The sequence below is a fragment of the Phascolarctos cinereus genome, unplaced genomic scaffold (assembly GCF_003287225.1).
Source record: "Phascolarctos cinereus isolate Bilbo 61053 unplaced genomic scaffold, phaCin_HiC Scaffold_5;HRSCAF=322, whole genome shotgun sequence".
NCBI classification, from domain to species: Eukaryota; Metazoa; Chordata; class Mammalia; order Diprotodontia; family Phascolarctidae; genus Phascolarctos; species Phascolarctos cinereus.
This window is the reverse complement of record NW_027555958.1, coordinates 35,701,390-35,728,908: the sequence shown is the minus strand read 5'-3', so window position 1 is coordinate 35,728,908 and position 27,519 is coordinate 35,701,390. Positions and strand designations below refer to the sequence as shown.

The 27,519-nt window shown below is 42.9% G+C and overlaps 1 long non-coding RNA gene across 1 annotated transcript; it reads right to left on the bottom strand.

Moving 5' to 3' along the window:
* Positions 1-111: 111 nt before the first annotated feature.
* Positions 112-27,519, bottom strand: LOC110192276 (uncharacterized). Its single transcript, XR_002320120.2, has 3 exons — positions 27,417-27,519; positions 22,107-22,257; positions 112-1,414 (listed from the first exon to the last, which is right to left on the bottom strand). It is a non-coding gene; the product is annotated as an uncharacterized LOC110192276 (long non-coding RNA).

Below are 27,519 nucleotides of genomic sequence, written 5' to 3'. Positions count from 1 at the left end.
AGGAGAGACAGAGAGAGAAAGAGAATGAGAGAGAATGAGACAGAGACAAAGAGAATGAAAGAGAAAAGAATGAGAGACAGAGACAGAGAATGAGAGGGAGACAAAGAGACAGTGAGAGAGAGAGAGAGAGAGAGAGAGAGAGAGAGAGAGAGAGAGAGAGAGAGAGAGAGAGAGAGAGAGAGAGAGAGAGAGAAAGAGGGAGATGTACCTTGGCCAAGAGCAGCTGTACACATCAACTCTGTCTGAAAGCTAGCTATGCTGTTCCCCACACTGGAAGTCCCCAACCCCTAAAGTGAAGGGAGTGAGGGACATTTTCTCAGATCTTTTCTAGGGCCAGGATTGGTGATTATAACTACACAGTATTAACTGTTCACCTCCCAGCCCCCACCCCAACTTGGCACTGGAGCGTTCTGAACGCACTTGAGAGCAGTGCTGATTGATGGCACAGAACCTTGGAGAGTGACCCTTGGCTTCTGGCTGTGCAGAGAGAGCACTTTGCTGGGAACACTGGCATGCGCCACGATGACCTGGACCTTTAGGAGTCGGGTTGGCGGTTTGCTCCTAGAAGTGATGATGTGCGTGTTGTTTGCATGCTCTGGGTTAATGTGAGTGTAAGTCTAGCTTGATGTTTCTGTTGCCCTGGGCAGCTTGTGTAATAGTTATCTGGCTTGTCACATGCTCTATATGTTGTGTTGTTCACTCTAGGTGACCCTGTGGACTTCAGTCCATGGGGTTTTCTTGGCAAAGATACTGGAGTGGTGCGCCATTTCCTGCTCTGGTGTGTCTTCTTTTTTTTTTTTAAATAGATGAGGCAGTGAGGCAAATAGAGGTTCAGTGACTTGCCCGGGGACACACAGCTACTAAGTGTCTGAGGATGAATTTGAGGGCCGAACTTCCTGGTTGCAAGCCCAGTGCTTTATCACTGCCCCACATGGTACATTACTAGAGGGCAAAAATCTCTCCCAGTTTAAAAATCTATGATCCATAAATCTGGAGTCTTCCTAATCTTATTTGGCAGAAAGAAAATAAAAAGGGTGAGCACTGGAATATGTGGTACTTGTTTCCATGTCTTGTGTCCTCCTATCTTTTCTTCCCTTAGTGGTTTGGAAAAATCATCAACAGGACCTGGAAATTTCATGTCGTGGTGATTACAGTGACAATCAGGGATAGAGGAAAGAGAGGAGTAATAAAGAATGCGGAACCTGATCCTACTGTACCTACTCTGGGCTCTGCAAGGCTGGGCACAGACTTTGACTGAAAACTGACCTAAGACAGACATGAAGTGGCATATCTCTAGTAGGGGCAGCTCCCTTGCTCTTCTGAAAACTTACACTATGGCAGAACCAAAAGACAGGAATTTGGCCCTTCTGTGCTTTATTAGCCGTCGAGCAAGCAGTGGTGATGTCCAACATATCTGTAATGGGAGAAGGAAAAAATATTAATTCAACTCTGTAATTATGTTCCCAGTTAACAACCAAGAAAACCTACACAACCTCTGTTTCTTTGTGGCTTTCTTTTCACTTTAGAAACTTTGCCCTAGGACAAAGAAATCTAGGGATTCCATCAACTCTAGCACTTCCCACAAATAAATTGCCTTCCACACCCTTTGGACATGAGCCAGGGAGGGAAACTGTAGACTTTGTCCACATAAACCTGACTCTGAGGTATACTATATTATTATACTATATATTGTAGCATAGATATTAGGTATACTATATATTATGGAGATACAATGGGGACAGTTTTTGTTGTTGTTGTTGTAAGATTGGGGGCAGTTTCCAGGAACTACATGAACACAATTGCAAAACACTTTTCACACATGAAGTCAGATCTAAACGACTGGAAAAATGTCAATCGCTCATGGGTAGGCTGAACTAATATAATAAAAATGACAATTCTAATTTACTTATTTATTTATTACATTAATTTGCTTATTAATTAATTTACTTAGAGTGCCATACCAATCAAACTACCAAAAAATATTTTATGGAGGTAAGAAAAATAATAACAAATCTGGAAGAGCAAAATGTCAAGAATGCCAAGGGAATTAATGGGAAAAAAATGGAAAGGAAGGTGGTCTAGCCATACCAGATATAAAACTATATTATAAAGTGGAAACCATCAAAACTATTTACTACTGGCTAAGAAATAGAGTGGTGGATTTGTGAAATAGATTAGGTACACAAGACACAGTAGTCAGTAACTATAGTAATCTACCATTTGATAAACCCAAAGACCCCAGCTTCTGGGATAAGAACTCACTATTTGACAAAAACTGCTGGGAAAACAGGAAAAGAGCATGGCAGAAACCTCTCACACCGTATACCAACATAAGATCAAAATGGCTGTATGATTTAGACGTAAAAGGTGATACCATAAGCAAATTAGGAGAACAAGGAATAGTTTACTTGTCAGACCTTTGGAGAAGGGAAGCATTTATGACCAAACAAGACATAGAGAACATGACCTCATTAGAGTGGGTAATGTCTTTTCGCTGGTACACAAAGTGCATTTAAGTGAGGCAGAGTTGCTCAAAGTTGTCAACCTCACTCTCTCTTCCAGATACATCAGAGTCCAGTGGCAGGACAAAAGTCAAGATGACTGGCAATGGCTTGGGATGTAGTGGATGACCTTGGTGTCTTCAATGTCTAACCAAGCTCTAAGCTCCATGACACCTGTTTCAGGTCACCCTCTTGGCTGTTGGAACAAATTGTTCTCATCTGCCCATTCCACCAGAAGAAGTCTTCATGTGCTTGGGGGTAGACATCCCTGTAACTCAGCAACAGGCTTGAGATCCCTCAGTTACCCTCAACCTAGTTAAGCCTGTCTGCCAAGACAGTCATATAGGGTGTGGCCACTGCGCTTGCTACTGTTTCATGGAGTCACAGGGAGAGTTAGGTGAATCAGATACCAAAGATGGAAAGCAACCCTGAAAAGGGCTCAGCAGCCTTCATACCAGAGGTGCTAGTTTTCTCTGAACACCCTACACCCCAGTCATACTGTCAGTCATGAGCGCTTCTGGAAAATTATGCCACAATTTTGTTGTCCAGAAAAATTTATCAGTATTGTACTCCAGTTCCATGGTGGCATGCTTGCACAGGTTCTGGATAATGGACAAAGTTCTTATGCTTTCCCAGTCACTAATGGAGAGAAGCAGGGCTATGTGTTCCCATGCTTTTTAGTAGGATGTTTTCAGCCATGCTGTCAGATGCCTTCAATGAGGATGAAAATGGCATCAAGGTCAGTTACTGCACTGATGGTAAATTATTAACTTGAAAAGGCTACAAGATGAGACTAAAGTGGAGGGAGAGTTGGTGCATGACTTTTTTTTTTAGGCAACTGGGGTTAAGTGACTTGCCTGTGGTCACACAGCTAGTAAGTGTCAAGTGTTTGGTCTGAGGCTGGATTTGAACTCAGGCCCTCCTGACTTCAGGGCCGGTGCTCTATCCACTGCACCACCTAGCTGCCCCTGTATGACTTTTTGTTCACAGAAGATTGTGCACTCACTCAACGCAGCCTCTGAGGCTGAAATGCAACAAAATACAGATTGATTCTCTTCTGCTTGTGCTAATTTTGGCCTAACAATTAACACCAAGAAAACAGGTTCTCCACCAGCCAGTACCACACTATCCATATGTGGAACCATCGGTTACAGCAAATGCTGAAATTTAGAAGGCTGTGGATAAGTTCACTTACCTTGGCAGTATACTTTCTAGGGATGTACACACAAATAATGAGGTCGATGCACAAATTGTTAGAGCTAGCTCAGTGTTTGGGAGGCTCCAAAGGAAAGTATGGGAGAGAAGAGGTATTAGATTGCCTACCAAACTGAAGGTCTACAGAGTTGTTGTGCTGACCTCATTTTTGTATGCCTGTGAAACCTGGACAGTATACTGGCATCATGCCAGGACACTGAATCTCTTTGGATTGTCTTAGGATGATTCTGAAGATAACCTGGCAAGATAAAGTACTGGAGGCTGAGGTCCTTTCTAAACTAAACTGCCAAGTATTCAAAGTCTACTGCAGAGAGCACAACTCCAATGGGCTGGCCATGTTGTTCAAATGCCAAATGTATATTTGCTTAAAAAGCTATTTTACAGAAGACTCACATGAGTGCTCATGTGGAGGTCAGAAGAAGTGATACAAGGACTCTCTCAAGGTCTCTAAAGATCTCTGGAATCAATCGTGTGACACGGGAGACACTAGCACAGGACTTTCCATCAAGACGTGCCCTCACGGACTTCAGAAAAATCTGGAAAGACTTACACGAACTGAAGCTGAGTGAAATGAGCAGAACCAGGAGAACATTGTAAAATGCACATAGTAACAGCAACATTGTACGGTGACTTTGATAGACTTGGCTCTTCTCAGCAAAGCAAGGATGTAAGACAGCTCCAAAAGACTCATGATGGAAGACGGTATCCACACCCAGAGAAAGAGCCATGGAGCCCGAGTGCGGATCAGAGCAGGCCATTCGCTCTCGCTCTCTCTCCTTGGCTTGTTTCCTCTTTCTCGTGGTTCCTCCCATTGGCTCTAATTCTTCTTTACAACATGACTGATGTGAAACTATGTGTAATAGAAATGTATATGTAGAGCCTAGATCAGATTGCACTCTGTCTTGGGGAGGGGGGGAGGAAGGGAAGGGGGGAAAATTTAGAACTCAAAATCTTATAGAAGTGAATATTGAAAACCCAAACCAAATAAACAAATGTAATTAAATAAAAAAAGAAATGCCCTCATCAAAGAAGGAGCTGTGCTCTATAAGCAAAGCAGAACTGCAGTAGCTTGAAAGAAATGAGATTCACAATTTGAGACATCTCCATCCCAAATGTTCATGTGGACTATTTGTGCCCAACCTGTGGTAGAGCCTTCCGAGCTCGAATTGGTCTCATCAAGCACAGTTGCACACACCGTACCTTGACCCCAACATAGTGATGTCATTTTGGGCCTGTTTAAGAAGGAAGGACAGCTAACCAACCTTGTAATTTACTTCGTTGTGTTGTCTATATCTTTATAGGTACACATGTTGTTTCTGCCCATAGATCACAAACTTCCTGAGGCCAAGGACTGTTTCACTTTCATCTCTGTATTTCCAGCATCTCATAGTACGTGTTTTAATAAGTGCATATTGCCTGATTGGCCATATTCTTTTGGATGTCCCCTTTATGATTTGCTGCAGAGATTGAACATAATATTCCAGATTGGCCATATTCTTTTGGATGTCCCCTTTATGATTTGCTGCAGAGATTGAACATAATATTCCAGATGTGTTCTGACCAGCACAGAGAACAGGGATACTATTACCTTCTTCCAATTGGATACTATTTCTATCAATGTGGCCTTAAATTTAAAAAAAAGTTTTTCATATCTTTGGCTCACCTGGACTCCTGCCTAGCCTAGCATCTTCCTCAACAAACTTAAATTCAAGACTTCGACTCCTCTTAAATTTTATCTTGGTTTCACTCATCTGATTGAGATTCTCTGATTCAGATGGTACGTTGTATTAATTAACCCAATTGCAAATTTTTATTTCCAACAGATTAGATAAGCATATCCTCATGTCTATGTACTCACTGATAGAAAAATTCAACAGGACAAAGCTCTGTAGGGAGCCTCCTGGCATTCCTTAAAAGCCATCTGGCCCATGAGTTAATCAATATTTTGGGGCTATATGTTCAACTAGATAGACATTCAATTAACGAGGCTATGATCCAACCCACATTTCTTTTAAATTGTTTAAAAAAACCCCTTTTGTTTAAATAACCTTCACTTCCAAATCTATCCTTCCCCCTTGCCCTAGTCATCCCTTAAAACAAAAATGTTTAAAGGGGGAGAGGGAAGCTGTCAGCAAAACTAATGCCCATATCCACCCTATCTGACAGTATATGCAGCCATCCCTCACCTCTGCAGGAAAGGGAGGGAGGTGCAAGCTCAGTCAGTCTAATTACACAGTGTTACATTTTGACTTTTTTGTTCTTTCTATTTGTACTGTTGTAGTCATTTGTGTTCAAAGAAAGAAAAAAAGGGTCATACGGAACATTTTTTTAAATTGCACCGAAGAGAGTTGAAAGAAGACCAGGAAAAAATCACTGCTAAGCAGGACAGTTGTGAGAGCTAAGCATTGAATTCTTTACACATTTGAAAAGAGAACCAAGCTGTGGATAATATAACCCTCTCTGTGTGTGCTTACATCTAAGTGGAAATGCCCATTTTATTTGGTGTTTGTTCAGCTTAAAAAAAATTTAAAGAAAGAAAAACAATGGGTTTTCTGGTTCTGTTGATTTCATTTTTAATCACTTCACTTGGTCTCTCTTCAGAATCACCATTCCTTACAGTAATATTCTATTCCAAATGTTACAACTTGTTTAGCCATTCTTCAGATTGACTGGTATTTACTTTATTTCCAGTTCTTTGCTAGTTGGTCAATCAATCATTCAACAAGCATTTATTAAACACTTATTATATACTTCAGGGGCAGTTAGGTGGCATGGTGGATAGAGCACTGGGCCTGGAGTTAAGACCTGAGTTCAAATTCAGCCTCAGACACTTATTCATTTTGTGACCTAGGCAAGTCATTTAATTTCAGTTTGCCTCAGTTTTGTCATCTGTAAAATGTGGATAATAACTACACTTAACTCCCAGGGTTGTTGTGAGGATCAAATGAGATAATCGTTGTAAAATTTATAGTACGATGCCTTGCATAGAGTAATCACTGTGTAAATGGGTTGTTATTATTAGCCTGGCACTATGCCAAGTGCTGGAGACACAAAGAAAGGAAAAAAAACAAAACTCAGTCCCTTCTCTCAAGGAGCTCACAGTCTAAGGAGGGCTACAATACACAAGCAAATATCTACAACTAAGATCTAGACAGGATAAATTGTAGATAATCAACAGAGGGAAGACACTAGCATTAAGGAGGGATAAAGTACAACTGTACTTTATAAAATACTACTGTAAATATTTTGGTGGATATGAGATCTTTCTGTCTTTAACTTCCATGGAGTGTATGCCTTGAAGTTAGAATCTGTGAGTCAAAGGGCATGAGCATTCTCCTGGACTTTTTATATACTGATGGGAAGTGTCACAGTCTTTTGAAGGAATGTTTTCTAACAACTTCTTCTGCCTCTAACACCTTAGGTAAATACTCCTTTCTAAAAGCTAATTAATAATAATTGATAATTAAATTAATTGGCTGAGTCATTCATATAAACTGATAATTTATAGGGGAAGTATACCAGTGGGGGCTCATGAGCTACAGCAGTAGAAATAAATCACCCTCTGGGCTATTTCCAGATTCTTAGGGCATACCTAGCCACTGAGTTCTGGGGACCTTCCCTGCCAGTGTCAGGGGGTTGAGAGAGGAGCTCCAGAGTATGTACTACCCTTCACTTCCCTGAAGAAACTTTTCAGGTGCCACCTTCTTCATTATTTCCCCCAGTTAATGCTCTCTTGAAATTACTTTGTATTACACTGTATACAGTTTGCATTTCCTTATCAAAGTATATATTGTATCCTTCAATAGAAAAGAGAAAGCTCTTTGATGAGAGAGATTGTTTCTTTTTTTGTCTTTATGTCTCTACTGCTTAGCACAGTGTATATTTATTTAATTGTTGAATACAATTTGTTGAACCTGAAATTGCTGTTGCTATTGTTTGTCCTTCATTCTCAAAGAGGACTGTGACATCAGGGAGGTGATTCCATGACCTGCGAGTAAAGTGGATTTAAGTGAGGCAGGGCTATGCAAAGTCACTAGCCTCACTGTCTCCTCCTGAGCCAGCTGGGTCCAGTAGCCAGATGTGGATCAGGACGACTAGAGATGGCTCTGGGTGCAGTGGGACACTTTGGCCTTTTCAAGCTAAGGTCTTTAACAGGTCTTAGTTTGACTGAGGGGTGTCCGTTCAGTGATTAAAGCTTTATGAAAATGAGACAGAGAGGGGCCTCTTTACCTAGTCAAAATTTTTTTAAAAATAATAATAATATTTTTTAAAAAATAAAATCACTCAGGGCCCAAACCACGACCAAGTAGGGACCTATTGTTGGCCAATCAATGAAAGCCAGAGTAATTTGGGATTAATGCTGGTCTTTAAGAAAGAAAGTTTCAGGGGCAGCTAGGTGGTGCAGTGGATAGAGTACCAGCCCTGAAGACAGGAGGACCTGAGTTCAAATGTGGCCTCAGACCAAACACTTGATACTTACTAGCTGTGTGACCCTGGTCAAGTCACTTAACCCCAACTGCCTAAAAAAAAAAAGGAAAGAAAGTTTTAGAGATTAAAATTTTCATTCTATTTGGGGGGGAGAGAGAGAGAGAGAGAGAGAGAGAGAGAGAGAGAGAGAGAGAGAGAGAGAGAGAGAGAGAGAGAGAGAGGAAGGAAGAAAGAAGGAAAGAAGGAAAGAAAGAAAGAAAGAAAGAAAGAAAGAAAGAAAGAAAGAAAGAAAGAAAGAAAGAAAGAAAGAGAAAGAAAGAGAAAGACAGAAAGACAGCTGTGTTACCCAACTAGCCAGTTCTAATTTGGTCCCCAGTAGGCAGCTCCTTTTCTACACACAGTAGTACACAGTCCTTTGTTCTCAGGGAGGTAATGCTTTCTCCGGTGGCCAGATATAGCTTAGGACAACTGGAGATGGCTCTGAAATGATAAGGTCCCTTACAGCCAGAAGGCTAGTGATCACTAGAAACAATGCTGGAATTCTATCCTCAGCTATCAGCAGCAGCCTGGAAAGCTGGCCCCAGAGGCTTGAACTCATTGGAAACAGCCAGCTGCTCTCTCACCATAGCGTTTCCCGATCTCAGACTGCCATGCCTTCTTCCTATTGTTTGTTCCACTCTTCCCAGGCTGAAGACTTCGGAGTCATTCTGCTCCTAATTTTGTCTGTTAGTATTAAGCCTTTTGTCTTTAGGCTGTGGCTCCTCCCTCATTCACTTTCATTCCATATACAGCTTTTTAAAGTCCTTTTACTGGTTGTAGTTCCGCCCCCACCAACATCAGGTCTAGGCTGTAGCCTTCATAACATGCCTTTCATGCTACACTTTCCTATCCATCCCTGATTATGTGGCCCTCTTGATGAGATTTATGTAATGTCCTTTTAAAACCTGAGCTCCTGGAAAGGCTCACTTTTTCCTTCTGTGCTTAGCCCTTTTCTTTCAGGTTTTTTTTTTCAATTCCTCTGCCCAGATTCCATCCAAATTCACCATTTTTATAGCTCCATGATTCTATGATTTTCACATTTTAAACTCTTCCCATCTCTTATGAACTGCTATATTCCCTTTCAGAGTTTCTAGCTATGGGGATCATGTTGATTTTTGTAAAGATCTTTTTCAAGACTATGTTTGTCTTTGGCCAATGAGGGCTCAGTCCCGGCAGCACACGTTTCTGGAAGTGACTCATGGCGAGGGACCCAACTCTCTACGTCAGAGCACATGCAGGTATCCTATGACTATGTCCACACAGAGCCTGACAGCAGTTTATCACAGAGAAAGAGCAAGAAGTCCAGTCATTACGGCCCTTTGTACAACCCTCAATTCTGGCTCTGTAGCCAATCAGAGTCTCTTTTTGCCTCAGAGTAAACAGTTGGGAAATAGTCAAAGAATACTTGGGTATGTTTGAATTAACTGTTCTGTTTTGTTTTTTAATGTCATCAGGCCCTTCCAAAAAGCAGGATCACCAAATACACATGCCTCCAGGACTGGGTCCTTCATTGGCCAATCCTCCATTACATCCTTTGGTTGACATTTTGAAATCTACTCTCCTGGCGACTGAGGAAGATATATTTAGAAAAGCCAGGTGACTTAGGTGTGATCATGAAAACCTGACATCAAATCTGACTTCAGACACCTACTTGCTGTCAGACCTTGGGCAAGTCACCTAACTTCTAAATCTCAGCTTTCTCATTTGTAAAATGGGAATAATCATAGTATTTACCTCTGCTGTCATCAGGACCAAAAGAAATACTATGTGTAAAACATTTTGCAAACCTGAGATGTTTGTTATTATTATCTTCTGAGACTCCACAGTCTGCATACTTCTCTTCAGTCAACTGAGGACTGGCCTGGGTCATCACACAGGAAGTCAGTGTCTGAGGCAAGATTTGAACACAGGTCTTCCTGACTCCAAGTACGGCAAGAACCCTATTTGAGCCTTTTTCCCTTTTCCAGCCCTCAATTTTTTTTGGGGGGGGCCAGGCAATGGGGTTAAGTGACTTGCCCATGGTCACACAGCTAGTAAGTGTCAAGTGTCTGAGGCCGGATTTGAACTCAGGTCCTTCTGACTCCAAGGCCAGAGCTTTATCCACTGCACCACCTAGCTGTCCCAAGCCCTCAATTTCTTGTTCTTTAAAATGGCCCAAGGGGCAGCTAGGTGGCACAGTAAATAGAGCACTGGTGGTGTAGTCAGGAGGACCTGAGTTCAAATCCGGCCTCAGACACTTGACACTTACTAGCTGTGTAACCCTGGGCAATTCACTTAACCTTGATTGCCTTACCACACACACACATACACACACACACACACACACACACACACACACACACACACACACAATTGGCCCAGTCAGGGGTTCTAAACTTTGATCCATGAGCTCATTTTTTAAAAAATTTTGATAATTGTTTTGATATAATTGTTTTCCTTTGTAATCCTACACATTTCATGATATGCATTTAAAACCTTTATTCTGAGGAGGGGCCCATAGGCTTTCTCAGATTGTCAGAAGGATCTTTGACACAAAAAAAGTTAAGGACCCCTCAGGGCACTTCTATTTCTCAGTCCTATGAACCTTTAATCCTAACACCCCAACCAGGATCCGTACTGGAGCTCAGGAAGGTGTCCACTCTCTTGGCAGGGGCGTAGGTTCCGAGGTTTGGTGTGGGCTCACCTCAGATTCAGTGACCATCCAACAGGCTGCCACACCTCCACCAGAGCTGATGCCTGTGTGGCTGGGGCATTTCCAGGATGCTGGGTCAAGAGGAAACCCCCTCAAGGAGGTCCTGAGGTGAGTTCTGTCTCCTGTCCTTCCCTTCTGAATACTTCCCATTGCCTCTTAATAATAAATCACACGAAAATAAAATCAAATAAACAGATCACATGTAAGGAGTATTCAAAGTTCCGCAAGATACTTTCCTCATTAGGAATTCCTATCAGATGAAATAATATTTGTAAAGGGCATAGGTGTCTGGCACACAATAGGTGTTTAATAAATGCTTGTTCCCTTCTCCAGCAACCCTTCAGAATAAGTAGCAGAAATGGTGTTAGCCTGGTGCAATGGAAAGAAGGCTGCATTTGGGTTCAAAGGACCTGGATTCAAGTCCCGGCTGCTACTTACTGCCCAAATGACATTAGGAAAGATATTGCCTGCTTGGGTCTCTATTCCTTCAGCTGAAAAATGAAGTACATACGTATGTGCGTAGAGAGTAAATGCAAAATAAATGCCAGGTGAATGGAGATAGAGTGTAGGCACTAGGGCCTGGCAGATCCCAGGAAAGGTGGCATGGAGGAGAGGACACTTGAGCTAAGCTTTGAAAAAGGCTGGAGATTCCGAAAGGGGAGCTAGGTGGCGCCATAATGCATAGGGCTCTGGGCCTACTTCAAATCCAGCCTCAGACACTACCTGGGTGATCCTGGGCAAGTCACTTAAATCTGTTTGCCTCAGTTTCCTCATCCGTAAAAATTAGCTGGAGAAGGAAATGGCAAATCACTTCAGTATGTTTGCCAAGAAAACCCCAAGTGGGGTCACAATGAGTTGGACATGACAGAAATCAACTGAACGATAACAACTTAATGGATACAGGCCTTGAAGTCAGGAAATTCTGGGTTCAAGCCTTCCATCTGGCACGCACACTGAATGTGTGACCCTGGACAAATCACTTCATTTCTCAATGGGTCAAACTCAAATAGAAATGGGGGATGTTAAATGGTACTTAAGGATTCCTGGGCCACATATTGACTTAGAAGACCAAATATTAACATTATCTATGTTCTAATACATTTTCATTTATTTTGTTAGATATTTCCGGATTACATTTTAATATGTACTTGGGAGTGTTGACAGTCAAATGTGGCTCCTGCCAAGCCTTTGACGCCTCTGCTCTTGACAACTAACCCCCTCAGACCCCAAACGGCAGAGAAGGCGATGACCTAATTTAGTAGGAGGATTTCACTAGATCAGTGAAATCACAGATCCTGTCCCTAAGTCTAAAATGATCCTTTTGGGGGGAAGTAGGGAGAGGAATCTAAGCCTTTGATTTCATTGGCTTAGGGAGGAAATCTTAGTCATTAATGCATATCTACAAATGAAAGTATTAGAGATGATATGAGTGACTTGTCCAGGGTGACACCGCCAGTAGGTGTCAGAGGCTGGTCAGAACACAGGTCTTCCTCCCACCTGGGGGACATGCTGCCTCTAGGTTGGGTCAGATTGATCAATTCATCCACAAGCTTTTATTAAGCACCTACTACGTGCCAGACACTGTACTAGGCACAGGGGACAGAAATATAATAAATAAAACAACCCCTTACCTTCTAACAGCTGCCTGGACCCGATGACCTCTAACCTTTCTGACAATTGGAAATCCTGTGTCAATCCCACAAGAGGGAGATTAGCCCACATGAGTTACTCTTTCCAGAGCTGTGGATTTAATCATCTGTAACACTCAGCCTGGCAGAGAGCACATTTTGCGCGTGCAAGCGTGGCCATGTATTATATGACATCTAACACCTTAAGGGCACTCGATCGTGGTCACACAAAGGCTGACTTAATCCAACTCCATCATTTTTCAGATGAGGAAATTCCGAGATGCCCAGATGAAATGCCTTGCCCAAGGTCACATGAAGAGGGTAAGAAGCTCATACTGGCCCCCTGGAGATCAGCAAACATTTCCCTATCAACCACTGTTGCTGTCATTCACTCACTCATGGAAGAAACTCACAAAGAAGGAACAGATCCAAAAATAATGTTGCTAATTCTAATACTTTCTAACACAAAATAATGTTGTTAACTCTAATAATTTCTTATCCAGAAATAGTGTGGGTAATTCACACAAGATACAGATGTGTCTTTCACATATGGGCACAGAATTGGCTTCTTGCTACTACAGCTGCCTTGTTTTCCTCTCCTCTCCTCTCCTCTCCTCTCCTCTCCTCTCCCTCCCTCCCCTCCCCTTCCCTCCCCTCCCCTCCCCTCCCCTCTCCTCCTCTCCCCTCCTCTCCTCTCCTCTCCCCTCCCCTCCCCTCCCCCCCTCTCCTCTCCTCTCCCCTCCCCTCCCCTCCCCTCCCCTGCCCTCTCCTCCCCTCCCCTCCTCTCCTCTCCTCTCCTCTCCTCCAAGATAAAAACATGGGCTCTCTCCTGAGGACTTTTATCTCAGACCCACCATCTTTATTGCTCATGTGAATGAATAACTAACTCATGTAGTCAGATGCAGGCTGTAAAGCAGCCTTTTCATCTGGAGGTTAGATGTTTATCTGACCTCACTCACCTTGGCTCCAAAGACCAATCCCAACCAACAGCAGGGTTCCCTCAGCTGCCAATTGGAGTGGAAATCTGAGCTTCCATTCCAATGGTAGCTGTAGCAGAGATGACTGTTAGCATTCAGTATAGGAAATGATTCACTGGGAAAAATTCCTTTTCTTGGAAAGGGAAAGAGGAGGAAGAGAATGAGGGTAAGAAAGAAAAGGAAGACAAAGTAGAGGAACAGGAAGAGGGAGAAGAGGAGAAAGAGAATGACTGGATCCTAGAATCACTGATTTCCAGAGTTAGAAAAGGACATGAGAGCCTATCTTTCCCAATCCATCCCTGATCAAGAATGTCTTCTGTAACAAATCTGATGAGTGGACATCCAGCCTTTGCTCAAAGATATCTAGAGAAAGGGAACCCACTACCTTCAGAAGCAGGCCATTTGACCCAGGATACCTCCATCTATTAGGGGAATTTTTCATAACATGGAGTCTAACTCTACCTCTGGCAGCTTAAGAGCTCATAGTATCAGAGATCTAGGCTGGGAAGAACCTTAGAAGCCACCTACTTCAATCCCCTCATTTTTATAGATGAGGAAACTGAAGCTTAGGGAGGTAGGGTGATTTATAGTGTCCTAGGTCTAGAGTTGGAAGGGACCTCAGAGTCCACTGAGTCTAATCCCCTCATTTTGCTTATGAGGAAACTAAGGCTCAGAAAAGTTAATTGACTTGCCCAAGGTCACAGAGGTAATAAGCATGGAGTATTTCACTGCAGCTTCAGCCACTATTTACTGGTTCTGCCCATATAAGTTTTGAATATTCAAATACCTAAAGATTGTTATCATGCCCCAAGTTCGATGTCTTTTCTTCTCCAGCTTACTCAACTCCAATTCTTCCTATCTCTTCCTTTGGCACAATCTTGAGCTCCTTCACCATCCTGGTTGCACTCTTCCAAACACACTCTAGCTTATCTTATCTACGTCCTTCCTAAAATGTGGCATCTGGAACCGAACAAAGTACCCTCTGTGTTGTCTGAACAAGGATGGTTTCAGTTGCTTTCTTCACTACCGTGATCTTTCTAGACTCATAGATAGCAACAGCTGCTTTGGCCACCATATTGTTGCATCATATCAAGTTCATAGTCTACTAACCCCAAGCCCCAACCTCCAGAGCTCAGCCATCCTCCTTATTCTTGCAGATTTTCATTGTATGTGTCTTGTTTGTATAGCATTACCTGCATCACGTGGTCTCCTTCTTTGGAAAGTAAGCTCCTTGAGGGCAGGAACCATGTTTTGCCTCTCTTTGTATCCCTAACATTTACTGCAGGACTTGACATGAAATAAGCAATTAATAAAGGCTGGTTGACTGGCTGACTATATTGGAGTTACTCTCTATGATGTCGAATTTGGGAAATCGAATACATCATGCATGTAAAACATTTTGCAAACTTTCAACCCTATATAAAGGCCAGCTATTACCGCTTTTATTGGTGGACACACATAATAGTCATTTTCTTCCTCCTCCCTTCTTTTCTGTTCAAAGCCTTTTTGCTTAGATTTGCAAAACTCCAAGCAAACTTTTTTTTTCTTTTACAAGCCTTTTTTTTTTTGGTGTAATTCATCCCTGCACAAGAAAGACCCTAGACATTCCATTACTACATTTTAAACTGTGGTCTAAGCATATCAATCCCATTCTTTTAAAACAGCTGTTTGCTTCCTAGCTTCCTCTCTCTCTCTCCCCCCTCTTTCTTTGTTTCTCTCTGTGTCTCTGCCTCTGTCTCTATCTGTCTATCTCTGTCTCTATCTCTACCTTTCTCTCTCTCTCTCTCTCTCTCTCTCTCTCTCTCTCTCTCTCTCTCTCTCTCTCCTGAACCACCTACTAGCAGCAGTGACTAAAAGACCATGTGTGCTTGTAAGGTCTTCACTTTCTTTTTTTTTGGTTTTTTAAATTTTTATGCAGTTGGGGTTAAATGACTTGCCCAGGGGGTCTCCACAATCCTTAGCAACATGTTCAAGATTCCTTGTGGCAATATCATTCATCCCTACCTGAATCTCCAGAACTGGGTAGTAGTTATCAGTATGACAAGTCCTTGTCATTTTTCTATCCCATCTTGGAGACGTGGCTCTGTGGGTGTGCTGGAGCCAGTTCTGACAGGCTCAGGAAAGCTGATTGTTAAATTTTTAGTATGAGCATTTGCACTTCAGAAATCAGCTAGTGCTACAAACCAGGTCTTGGTTTGTTGGGTTTTTTGTTTTTGATTGTCTAAACTTAAGAAAGTGTTGGAGAAAATGATAATAAGACAGATTCAGTTTTAAAATTAGTCTGTGGAGAGCTGGTTGTTAGACATTTACAAGCAAAACTCTGCATGTCTCTTTTGTTAAAGTCAGGTGAGAGAAATAATTTGAGGAAGGGGAGGAAGGCAATGATGATGGCAGGGATTAAACCAACAAATCTGCTGGTTTCAGTGAAATTGCGAATTGATGAGAAATGATAACAAATCACATGCTTTCAGAGAGAAGGAAGGCTCTTGCATGAGTTTAAATGCTTTTTCCAAGCAGATTTCATGCCCATGACATTTCCTACAGAGCAAATTCCTCTCTGATGATGCTACTGAGTACACCCTATCCTCTGGCTGGGGTCCTGTACCATGGGGTCTGAGGGAGTCTGACTTAGCATTCGAATATTCCATGAAGCAAGGAAATCATTTCAGCCAAAAGCCTTGGGGTGGGCTCCAAGAAAGCCCCCCCTTCTCTCCAGTGTTTTCAGGGTCCCTGTGGTACTAAAATAGTATGAAAGGAGTAGAGTGTGGGAACCAAGTGCCATAGAAGGCATTGTTGGCTCAGAGAATGCCAGAGCTGGGAGGGACCTAAAACAAGGATTGTTGGAGTATAGAACGTCAGAGTTGGGGGGGATTTAGAACAGGCCTTGGTAAAACATTGTTGTTTGCCCTTTGTTCTCAAAGAGGACCATGACAGCAGGGAGGTGATGCCATAGACTGTTAAGAGACAGAAGGGAGCTAGGAATATAGTAGGGTTAGTTACAGAATCATAGAAATGGAAGGGAGCTTAGACCATAGAATGCCAGAAATGAAAGGGAGCTTACAGCATCAAGGGGCAGCTAAGGGGCACAGCAGATAGAATGCCAGCCCTGGAATCAGGAGGACCTGAGTTCAAATCCAACCTCAGACACTTACTAGTGTGTGACTCTTGGCAAGCCACTTAACCCTATTTGCCTCAGTTTCCTCATCTGTAAAATGATTTGGAGAAAGAAATGGCAAACCACTACATCATCTTTGTTAAGAAAACCCAAATGGGATCACAAAGTGTTAGACATGGCTGAAAAACAACTGAACAACAACAACTTATAGCACAGAACATCAGAGAGGGAAAGGAGTTTAGAACAGAGACAGCTAGAACATAGAATATCAGAGAGAGCTGAGAGGGACCTAAGACATAGAACAGTAAAACAGAATATCATAGCTGAGAACAATCTTAGAACACAGAATGCCAGAGATGGAACGCAACTTAGAATACAGAATGTCAGAGCTTAAAGACTCTTAGAACTTTAGAACTGGAAGGGCCCTTAGGGACCATCATATCCAATCTCATTTTATACTCTACAAGGGAGAGGCATAGCTGGTCCGAGGCCAAGTGTGTAAAGGCTGGGGTTGGCAGGTTCTTTCTTGGTCTAAATGATTCTCAGTATGTCAGGATTGTGAACAAGGTTGGAAACACTCCTGTCTGGCTATGCTTCAATGGTTTTTTTACCTTATATCTCCCAGACCCCAGGCTAGGAATCACTTCACTAAATGATCTTTAAATTCCATGATCTTATGACTCGTCCAAGATCACAAAGGGCTTAATGGCAGACCCAGGAGCAGGATCCAGGCCTCTGGCTCCAGGATTCACACTGCCCCTAAATTAGTTATTTATCAATATTTTTGTATTAGTAAGCCTTGTTAACTATAAACACTATATAAATGTAAGTTATTATTATTATGAGATTAAGGAATTTATAAAGGTTTGCTGTTGTTATTGTTAGGACGGCCAGACCAAGAGGTTTCCCAGAGGAGGATGGCCTTTCTCCTAATACCACTCCTGTGAGATTCATTTTTAACATGTAATACAGTGTGTATGTGGGGGAGGGGGAGGGAAATGGGGACTGAAATCTAGAGATAATAGATCTGCTGGGAAGATGAGACTAGGACTCCAGTCTCCAGTTTCCAGTTACTCTATCTAAGGTCATATTCTAATGCCCTTGGTGGGGCTTCCTGGAAAGGACTCCACCCCCATTCCTGAGGAATCCTGAGACAGGAAACAGCCATTGGGATGGAGGTTGGGGAGGGCGGCACTCTTGCTCCCTGGGAGGTGTTGTGTAATTATCAGTTACAGATAATTAGGTATATCCTTGAAGAAGGAAAAAAAAATCCTTACACAAAAAGAACTCTACTACCTCCAGTGTTGGTGTGTATGTTTTCCCCTTCAGTTGTCAGAGGACTAAAAAGGAATTTACACTCTTTAAAAACTTCATTGAACATTGACACGAGAAGGAGGATGGATGAGGAAAGGGTATTTGGTTGGCAAACACATCTTTTTCCCTCTTCCATAACACACAGGAATAAGAAGCTTCAAAGGAGGCACAGAGAAACCACAGCGAGCTGCTGAGGAGGGAATCTGATCTTATTAAAGCTGTTGATGGTGATAAAAAGGAATCTCCACCCTACATGGTTCTCTCCCCATTCTTAGGGCCTTCCTATCTTTCTAGTTCGTCCTAGGGATGTGTTAGAAAGAAGGGTGGATTGACTGTTCCACAAACGGGACCCTCCATCTCTTGGCTCCTGGCCTTTTCGATGGCTGTCCCCAAAGCCTTGGACTGCTCTGTCTCCTCCACTCCAACTACTAACCTCCCTAGCTTTCTTTAAGTCATAATTAAACCACTCGTCTGGGGCCACCTCCAGTCTTCCTGATCTATATCTGGCCACTGGAGAGAACGAGGCTGGTAACTTTGCACAGCCCTGCCTCACTTACATCCAATTCACTTACAAGTCATGACATCTCCTTCCTGATGTTATGGTCCTCTTCTAGAGTGAAGGACAGACAACAACAAACAATAACAACTACTAAACCCCCACCCTCTACAGGAAGCTTTCCCTAACACCTATTAATTCTAATGCTTTCCCTCTTTTAATTATTTCTTATTTATCCCATTTATGGCTTGCTTTGTATGAATTTGTTTGCATGTTGTCTCCTCGATTTGATCGTAAGCTCCTTGAGGGCAGGGACTGTTTTTCACCTCTTTTTGTATCCTCAGAATTTAGCACAGTGCCTGGGACATTGTAGGTACTTAATAAATATTTATTGAATTTGATTTGGAATCAGAAGATCAAGGATTGAAATTTGGCTCTGCTATTCACTCCTCTGGTGACTTTGAAGAAGTCACTTCACCATTCTGGGCCTCAGTTTCCCCCCCCACCAAATGAGGAAGGTTGTACTTGATGGCCTCTGAGATCTATGATCTTCTTGGGGTCCACAAAGGAAATGGCTAATGGGTTACATGGCTGGTTGTCCCACAAGTGACTAGAAAGAGGGAGTGATTGGTTTTGAGGACCTGGCTTTGGAAGAGATCTCTGGGTTGTACTTCGGAATACAAAAACAACCATGATGACCCATAAACATTTAATCAGTGAGTCAATAAACATTTATTAAGCACCTACTAGTGCCAGCACTGTGCTAAGTGCTAGGGATACAAAAAGAGGCAAAAGACAGTCCCTGCCTTCAGGGAGCTTACAGTCTAATGGGAGAGGCAACATGCAAACAACTATGCACAAACGAGCTATAGACAGGAGAAACTAGAAATAATCACCATTTTTAAAAGCTGTTGCCAAATGAATATGCATGACCTCCGAACTACGCGGGAGTAAGAACTTTTACAACATAGACTGACCAGAAGAAATCAAAGCTCTGAGGAACATAGATAGGTACACACCATCGCCATCATCCTGTCTGCTCGCCTGGCTCTGAAGACATTTTCAGGGAGCTCATAAAGCAAGAGCTTTCCTGCTGATACTTCTGTTCAACTACAAAGAGCCGTGCTTTCATCCATCTATGCAACAGCTGTCAGAACATTAAATAGCGGTTAGCTAGGTGGCACAGTGGACAGAGGACCAGCTCTGGAGTCAACAGGAACTGAGTTCAAATCCAGCCTCAGACACTTGATACTAGCTGTGTGACCCTGTAAAGTCACTTAACCCCTGATTCACTCACCAATAAAACACACAAAACAACATTAAATATAAAAGCACAATATCAGAAAAGCAACTTGTCCTTGGACTGTTTTGATCTGAACTCCATTGAACAATGAGAAGAATGAGGTAATGGTACTACTCTCCAGCATTTATGTGTTGGGGGCTTTAAGGTTTACAAAACACTTTACATACATGACCTCATTTGAACCCCTCAATTACCCTATGAGGTAGAGTCAGTCAGTCAATCAGTCAGTCAACAAGAATTTGCAGTTTCTGCTGCCAAGGAGTTCTCTCCAGGCCATCTGAAAGTTGATCTGAGGCAAAGGAGAATTGCAGATTCTTTATGCTGAGGTTATTAGATTCCACGACAAGATGGGTCTTTTTAGTTGGGAGAAAAGACAGAAGTGGGAAGAGACAGAAAAGAGAACCAGGTTTTCTCTTTCTGCGGCACCCTGGGTGGTGGTTTCTCCCACCAGATCCCAGCCCCAAATAAGCAAATACTGAATATTTTCGAAATAGAAAGTCTCCACTCTAGGTCAAGTGTGAGTGGTCATATGATTAGGGAATGCAGGATCACCATGAAGAGTGAGAGTGGGCAGGAATCTGTTTGCTTCCTACTGTATGTCCAAGGAGGATTCCTTAGCAGCAGAAATACTCAGCTGAAAGCCATCCAACCTCCCTTTAACCAGCAATGCCCCAGAGTGAAGCTGAGAAAGTAAGACTTTTCACAGCTGGAAGGAGTTTCAGAGGAGCTGATGCCTTCCCCCCCCCCCCCCCCCCCGACTAAACCAGGAAGGGAAAACTTCAAAAGATGATAGATTCAGAGCTAGAAGGGATCTTAGAGATCATATCAATTTATCCATAAGCATTTATTAAGCACCTCCTCTGTGGTAGACACCGTGCTAAGCACTAGGAATACAAAGGTAATAATGAAACAGTTCCTGCCATCAGGAGTTTATATTGCATGGTGAAACAGCACATATGTATAGCAATAAATTAAAAACACATACAAAGCAGATAGAAGGTAATTTGGGGGAGAAGGCAGTGCCAACTGGGGGGATCAGAAAAGACTGACTAAGCTAAGCCCCTGCTCTCATTTTAAAAAAAAACAACCAATTTTATTGATATATTGATATCAATAATAAAGCTTACATTCCCCCCCCAAAAAAAAGAGCCACTCCTTATGAAAAAAAATATTTTTTTAAGAGGAAGAGATAAAAAAATTAAGCAAAACCAATCAACACTCCCCCAAATTCTGATGTTATATATGCAATGTTCTATATCCATAGACCCCCACTGCTCCAAAGGATCTGCTCTCACATTAAAGAGAAGGAAACTGAGACCTAGAGAGGAGGTCACAACAATAGTTAGCAGCAAGACACGTATTGGGACCCCACTCCAAATCTAGTGATCTTTCTATTAAACTTACCCCCAAAGTAGGCCAGGCCAATCCCACTAGGCAGGGGCTTATACAACTGCTTTCTTTCCTGCTTAGAAGAATGCAGCCAGGGTCCCAGAAAGTCCCCTCTGCCCTGTACCTATAGGCCTCACTAAAGATGCAGTTGAGCTGTCCTGATATCTTTTAAAATGATGCAAGGGGGGCAGCTAGGTGGTGCAGTGGATAGAGCACTGGCCCTAGAGTCAGGAGGACCTGAGTTCAAATCTGACCTCAGACACATAATATTTCCTAGCTGTGTGACTCTGGACAAGTCACTTAACCCCAATTGCCTCACTTAAAAAAACCCAACACAACAACAACAACAAAATGATGCACGGAAGACACCATCAGAAGGTTTATCAGTGCAGCTCCCCACACCCCAACTCAGCAAGACAGTTCCTTGTCTGGTTCTGGCCCAGACAGGGTGGAAGTTGAAATGTCTCTGGCCTGCTGTGTAGATGACTAGCCTCAGCCTCTGGGATCCAAACCTGGGTTTTCTAACCGGTACAGACAAATGCAGAGCAGGGTCCTGCATCAGCTTTGGGGCTTATCCCTTTTCTCAATCTCTCCTAATTCTTGCCTTCCTTCTTTGAATTATTTGCTTGGTATCTTCCTTATTAGAGGGCAAGCTCCCTAGGGCAGGAACTGCCTTTTGCCTCTTTTAGTGTCCCTTAACAGGGATAGGGAAGCTGTGGCCTCAAGGTCTCATGTGGCCCTCTAGGTCCTCAAGTGCAGCCCTTTGACTGACTCCAAACTTCACAGGACAAATCCCCTGCCTTAGCACAATGTCTGGAACATAGCAGAGACTTGATAAATGCTTATAGGCTGACTGAAAATCTTTCTCACCAAAGAAGGCACAAGGGTCATAGAAGTGGAGCTGAAAGGGCCCTGAGAAACCATCATCTCCCTCATTTTACAGGGGGGGAAGTTGAGGCCTTAGAGAGGGGAAGAAGCAACCTGCCCAACATCCTAGAAAATTACTCACCAGACCAGGATTAGAATCTCTGGGGGTTCTGGCTGCAATTTAGTGATGAACTGGCAGATTTTTTAAAAATTGCTTTTCCATTGATATCTTCTGTTTTTGCATCACCTTCATCTCCATATATATCACTCCCCTGTTCCCAAAGAGCCTTCCTCTGTAACAAAGAACAAGAAAGAGAGAGAGAAAAAAGGCAGATCAGCAAAACAAACCAACATATCCGCTCACATGTCTGACAGTGCATGCGATGCTCCACACCCATGGTCCCCCACCTCTGCAAAGAGGGGGAGGTAAGTTCATTTTCTATCTGTACCCCAATGCTTTGCACATCATATACACTTCATTCTTTGGGACTAAGCTTTGATGCTATAATTACCCAGATGTTAGGATTTTTGTTATTTTGGGGTCATTGTTCTTTCCGGTTCTATTGTTGTGATCATTGAGCATGTGATGCCCTCCTCCTATGGGCTCCTACTGCTGGAAAGGACCTCTTTAGAAAGTCTCAAGTCCAACCCATCCTTCTACAGAGCAGGTTACTGAGGTCAGAAAGATCACCTTACCAGCCCAGGATCCCACACATATTAGGTGGTAGAGTGAGACTGGAAGCCTGGGTCCTTGGACTCCAGCCCCAGAGCAAATGCCCTTAAGGGTACCACTTCTCCAGTGGAGGAAGAAAGGCAGTTCTTGGACATTCTTGGTAGGGTGGAAAGGGAGAGAGGGGATGTGAGAAACTTGGCCTAGGGACCAAGCAGCCCTTTTTCTCTCTCTAACAAGATATGAGATAATATCTGTTTTTTATTTTTTAAAGGCACTTAGCATAGCCCTGGCACATAGTGTTGTTAACGCGTGTCTGACTCTTCACGACCTCATTTGGGGTTTTCTTGGCAAAGATACTGGAGCTGTTTGCCATTTCCTTCTCCAGCTCATTTGACAAATGAGGAAACTGAGGCAAACAGGGTTAAATGACTTGCCCAGGGTCATACAGTAGGAAGTATCTGAGGCCAGATTTGATCTCAGGAAGATGAATCTACTCCTTTGCACAAGTCTGCACAATCCACTCCAGTCCAATGCTTTGTGCACTATGGCGTCACCTAGCTGCCCCTGGCACATAGTAGGTGCTAAGTAAATGCTTATTGCTCCCCGCTTCCTTTCTCTTCCCCTCTCATCGGCTTTTCTCACCTTGCAGCTCATTCTGCTTGCTGCCATTTGAAGTCTTGCCCCAAAGTGGAATCAATTCCCCAGCTGGGCAAGGTCAGACTAGCCAAGGTCCATTCCTTAGATAATGATGGTGACTCTGGCTAGGGGGAAAGAGGTCAGAGGGGCTAAGAGGCAGAGCCCTCCTGACTCCATCAGACTGCTCATCCTTAGTGGCTCAGGAAGACAAGGCTTCCTGACTACAAGGCCTGCCCACTACCCAGCTGCCTGAGGAGTGAGCTCCCCCTAGCTAGAGATTTAAGGTGGACAACTGCCTGTCAGGGATATTTTAGAGGGACTGTCTTCTTTTTCTAGATTAGACTAGCAGGCCCCTGGATGCTCTTATTCCTAGCTGTGCCTAGTCTGTCCCTAAATAAGAGAGTGCCCCTAAATGCTGCAGGGGGGTGCCTGAGAGCCCCACTGTGGGTGCTTAGGAAGGCTTATTAAATTGCAGCAGAGATGAAGTCCCAGACCTGCAGCCCAGGGCATAGTAAGGCAGCTTGGGGAAGGCAGCCCTGGTTTGTCTTAGGTCAAATGCTTCCAGTGGGACCAGAGGCTGAGAGGAAGGGTGTGGGTGGTCTCTCTGTGGTAGGGTTGGACAAGATTTGGAGGGTTTGTTTTGATGCAACAAAGGAATGCCCTATTCCCCCTTGGCGGATCTGGTCCCAGGGTACAGAGCCAGGGGCTACTTCTTACTTGGAAGGGGAGGGAACAGCTGGAGGCTGACATCTGAACTAGCTGTATATTGTTTTGCCTTTTTTGGGTCAATCAAAAAGAGTGCATTCCCCTCCCCCCCAAAAAAACCCAATATATATTTTTAGATTATATATAATCTATAGTTTTGAGGAGAGAGAGAGAGAGAGAGAGAGAGAGAGAGAGAGAGAGAGAGAGAGAGAGAGAGATACAGAAACAGAGACAGAGACAGAGAGAGGAGGGAGGGAGGGAAGGAGAGAGGAGAGAGAGAGACAGAAAGCCTAGACCTGTGATTTCAATGGAATGTGGAACTTTGTTTGAGGAAATTTCCTCTACAGAAGCCAATTGCTTCTGGTCAACTGAAAGTCTTAGAGAGATCCCTGAGGCACCAAAAAATTAAGTGACTTGCCCAGGGTCAGAGGGATGGTAAGTGGGTACTAGGACTGTTCCCAAAGCAGGAGTAAGATTAAGTTGGTTACTGTGCCCAGCACCAGAAGTAAAGGAGGAGTGGGGTAGAAGGCCAGAGGGGATGTGAAGCTGTGAGAAATGCTAAGGCTTCCATATTGCTGCCATACTTTAATCTACTCCTCTGGAAAGTGAGAGGGTTGGTCTGCTATTTCCAGAGATCAATGACATCACAGGGTGATGTCTTGACTGGATTGTGAAGCGGATTTAAGTGATGCAGAGATGCACAAAGTTGTCAACCTCATTCTCTCTTCTTGAGTCACTGAAGTCCAGTGGCAGGATAAAAGTCAAGATGACTAGCGATGGCCTGGGATGTAGTGGATTGACCTTTACATCACCAGTGTCTGACCAACCTTTAAGCGCTCCATAGCAGCTGCCTCAGCCACCTTCACGGCCATTGGAACAAATTGTTCTCATTTGCCCATTCCACCAGGGGTTGAACTAGATGCTTTTTGAAGAGTCTAACAGCTTGATGATTTCATGCTTCCAGGAATAGCTGCGTTTTTTGTTTTCATTATGTCCCATGCATTGGAAAGGCAGACAGGTGGCTTAGATGAGGGTCCGTATTTCACTAGGTCACTTAACTTTTTAGGCCTCATTGTACTCACTTATAAAATGGGCATAATAATTCCTGCCTGCTCCCTGACTCTTCAGAGTATTGTATGAATATTTAAGATCCTGGAGATGAAGTTAAATTGAGCTCTCTAGGAAAAAAGACCCTATTTCAATGTCAGGTAATTCAGTGCTCCTGATCTCTGTCCTATATCAGCATACAAAGGCAGAGGAGATTATATAAATAATACAACAATAACAGCTTACATGAATATAGAGCTTTCAGGTTTGTAAAGCACTTTACATGTTATCTCATATGATATACACAATGCCCTGTGAGGTGGGTGCTATTATTACAAAAGAGAAAACTGAGGCAGAGCAATTTAAAAAAAACCCAATGAACATGAAGAATTCATAGAAGTATAAAAAGACTTATATGAACTGATGTAGAGTGAGAAAGCAGAACCAGGAAAACAATATACACAAAGACTACAACATAAAAAAGAAGCACTGTGTAATTAATAATGAATACTATGATAGTGAATGATAGCTAACTTTATTTAGTTCATTATGGCTTGCAAAGAGCTTTACATATGTTATTTTATGTGCTCCTCACAATAACCCAATAAGGTAGGTGCTATTAATTCCATTTTACAGATGAGAAAAGTGAGGCCCAGAGAGGTTCAATGATTTGCCCAGGGTGGGCAGCAGGATTCAAACTGAGCTTAGCATTCCATCCATTACATGAATTCACTGCTCATGGGCAAGAAGATTGACCCTGTAGTAGAGTTGAGAAAATTAACTTTTTCTTTCTTTTTTTTTAGGCAACTGGGGTTGTGTGGGACAGTGACCACCAAAATCAAGAGTTTGGAGTCTGAATCAGAAATCAGAAAAGGTCTTTATTCTTTCTCATGAGAAAGGGCACAGCCCTTGTCACTGTTCAAGTATTGGAAGCCAAGGAGTGTGCCGCTGGCTGTGAGAAGCAAAGCTTTACAGCCCTAATTCGTGCCCCATTCCACTCTCTTGCCTCTTTCCCCCACTGGCTGGGTACTCAAGGCGCACAATCAAAACTCGCAACTAATATCCAATAGGAGCAAACATACCCATATTTGGGAACTAGATGTGTGCATGCACCAGGAAGCAGGAGCGACCAGAAACTGCCTGTGCTGAAGTGGATTTTTGAGAAAGGGGAAACTCAACTCAGGGCTTCGGCCTGAGGAACTGCACTTTAGGCCATCTCTCACAGGGTTAAGTGACTTGCCCAGGGTCACAAGAAAGGAAGTATCTGAGGCTGGATTTAAACTCAGGAAGATGAGTCTTCCTAATTCCAAGCCTGGCACTCTATCTGTTGAGCTACCCAAATTATTTATGAAGCACCTACTATGTGCCAGGCAATGACCATTCAAAGAAAGAACAGCCCCTGCTCTCAAGGAACTCACAATCCAGTGGAAGAGACAACATAAAAACAGCTGTGTAGAAATAAGATAATCCAGGTAAATTGGAGATACTCTGTTTGAAATTTAAATGCATAAAAACCAATGGAAATGGAGTATATTAAAAATATTAATCTATTTTTAAAAATACATAGGATTACAAAGGAACCCAAGTATGTTGAAAATGTATCAAAATATTATCAACATATTTTCAAAAACAAGTTTGAGAACCCCAAGTTAAGAATTCCTTGTATAGAATAATACATAAGTACATAAGTTAAGTACTATTAGATGAGGTTGATATGCTCATCAACTAAACCTTTTTTCCCCCCTTTTTTAAAAATTTCATTACACAAGATGGACTTTGTTTGGGATTCCTGGGAACATATCAGGGTACAGGGTAGCATCTGCCTGGAATGAATTCATACAATCAAACTGCCTTCCAGTCAAGTAGCAGTTTATTGTAAAGCTAAGAGTAGCAGGCAGGATTTCTAGTGAACCTGCATCTTAATGGGGGTGAGACTGACATTTATATACAAAAGGACTGTGAAAAGATGTGGATGAGATTAAGGAGTGGTAAATAGTCTGGGGTGAGCCAGGTGGGACAGCAGAAGGAATGTCCAGTAAGCTAATTAGGTGATCTAGGTGGTCCAGTTGCCTCAGTTGAGGCCAGTAATCTGCACTGCTGAAATGTATGGGAAAATTCAGGGACTGGGTCACTTTATCAATGACATCCAGGTTTGCCATGCTAATCTCTTACCCAATCATACTTTGTCACCAAATCTAGTGTAGTAAATTCAGTATAAAAGGCAGGTTCAAGTAAATGAATAGTGTAAACAAGATTTCAGAGGGAATGTTTAACCTACTCAGGCTTGTTGGGGAGTAAAGAATGGAGGAGACTTAAAAATAAAACCTATTAATAAAAAGTCTAAAAGCAGGGAGAAGGGAGGAGAGTAAGTCAGGTCCCAAAGGCAGTTACCTGAATTTGCTCTTTCACTGAAGACCTGTGGGGATAAACTTCTGTTAGATGCTCCTTGTTCTGCCCTCAGCTTCCTCTGCAGCTACAAATTCAGCCCACCTCT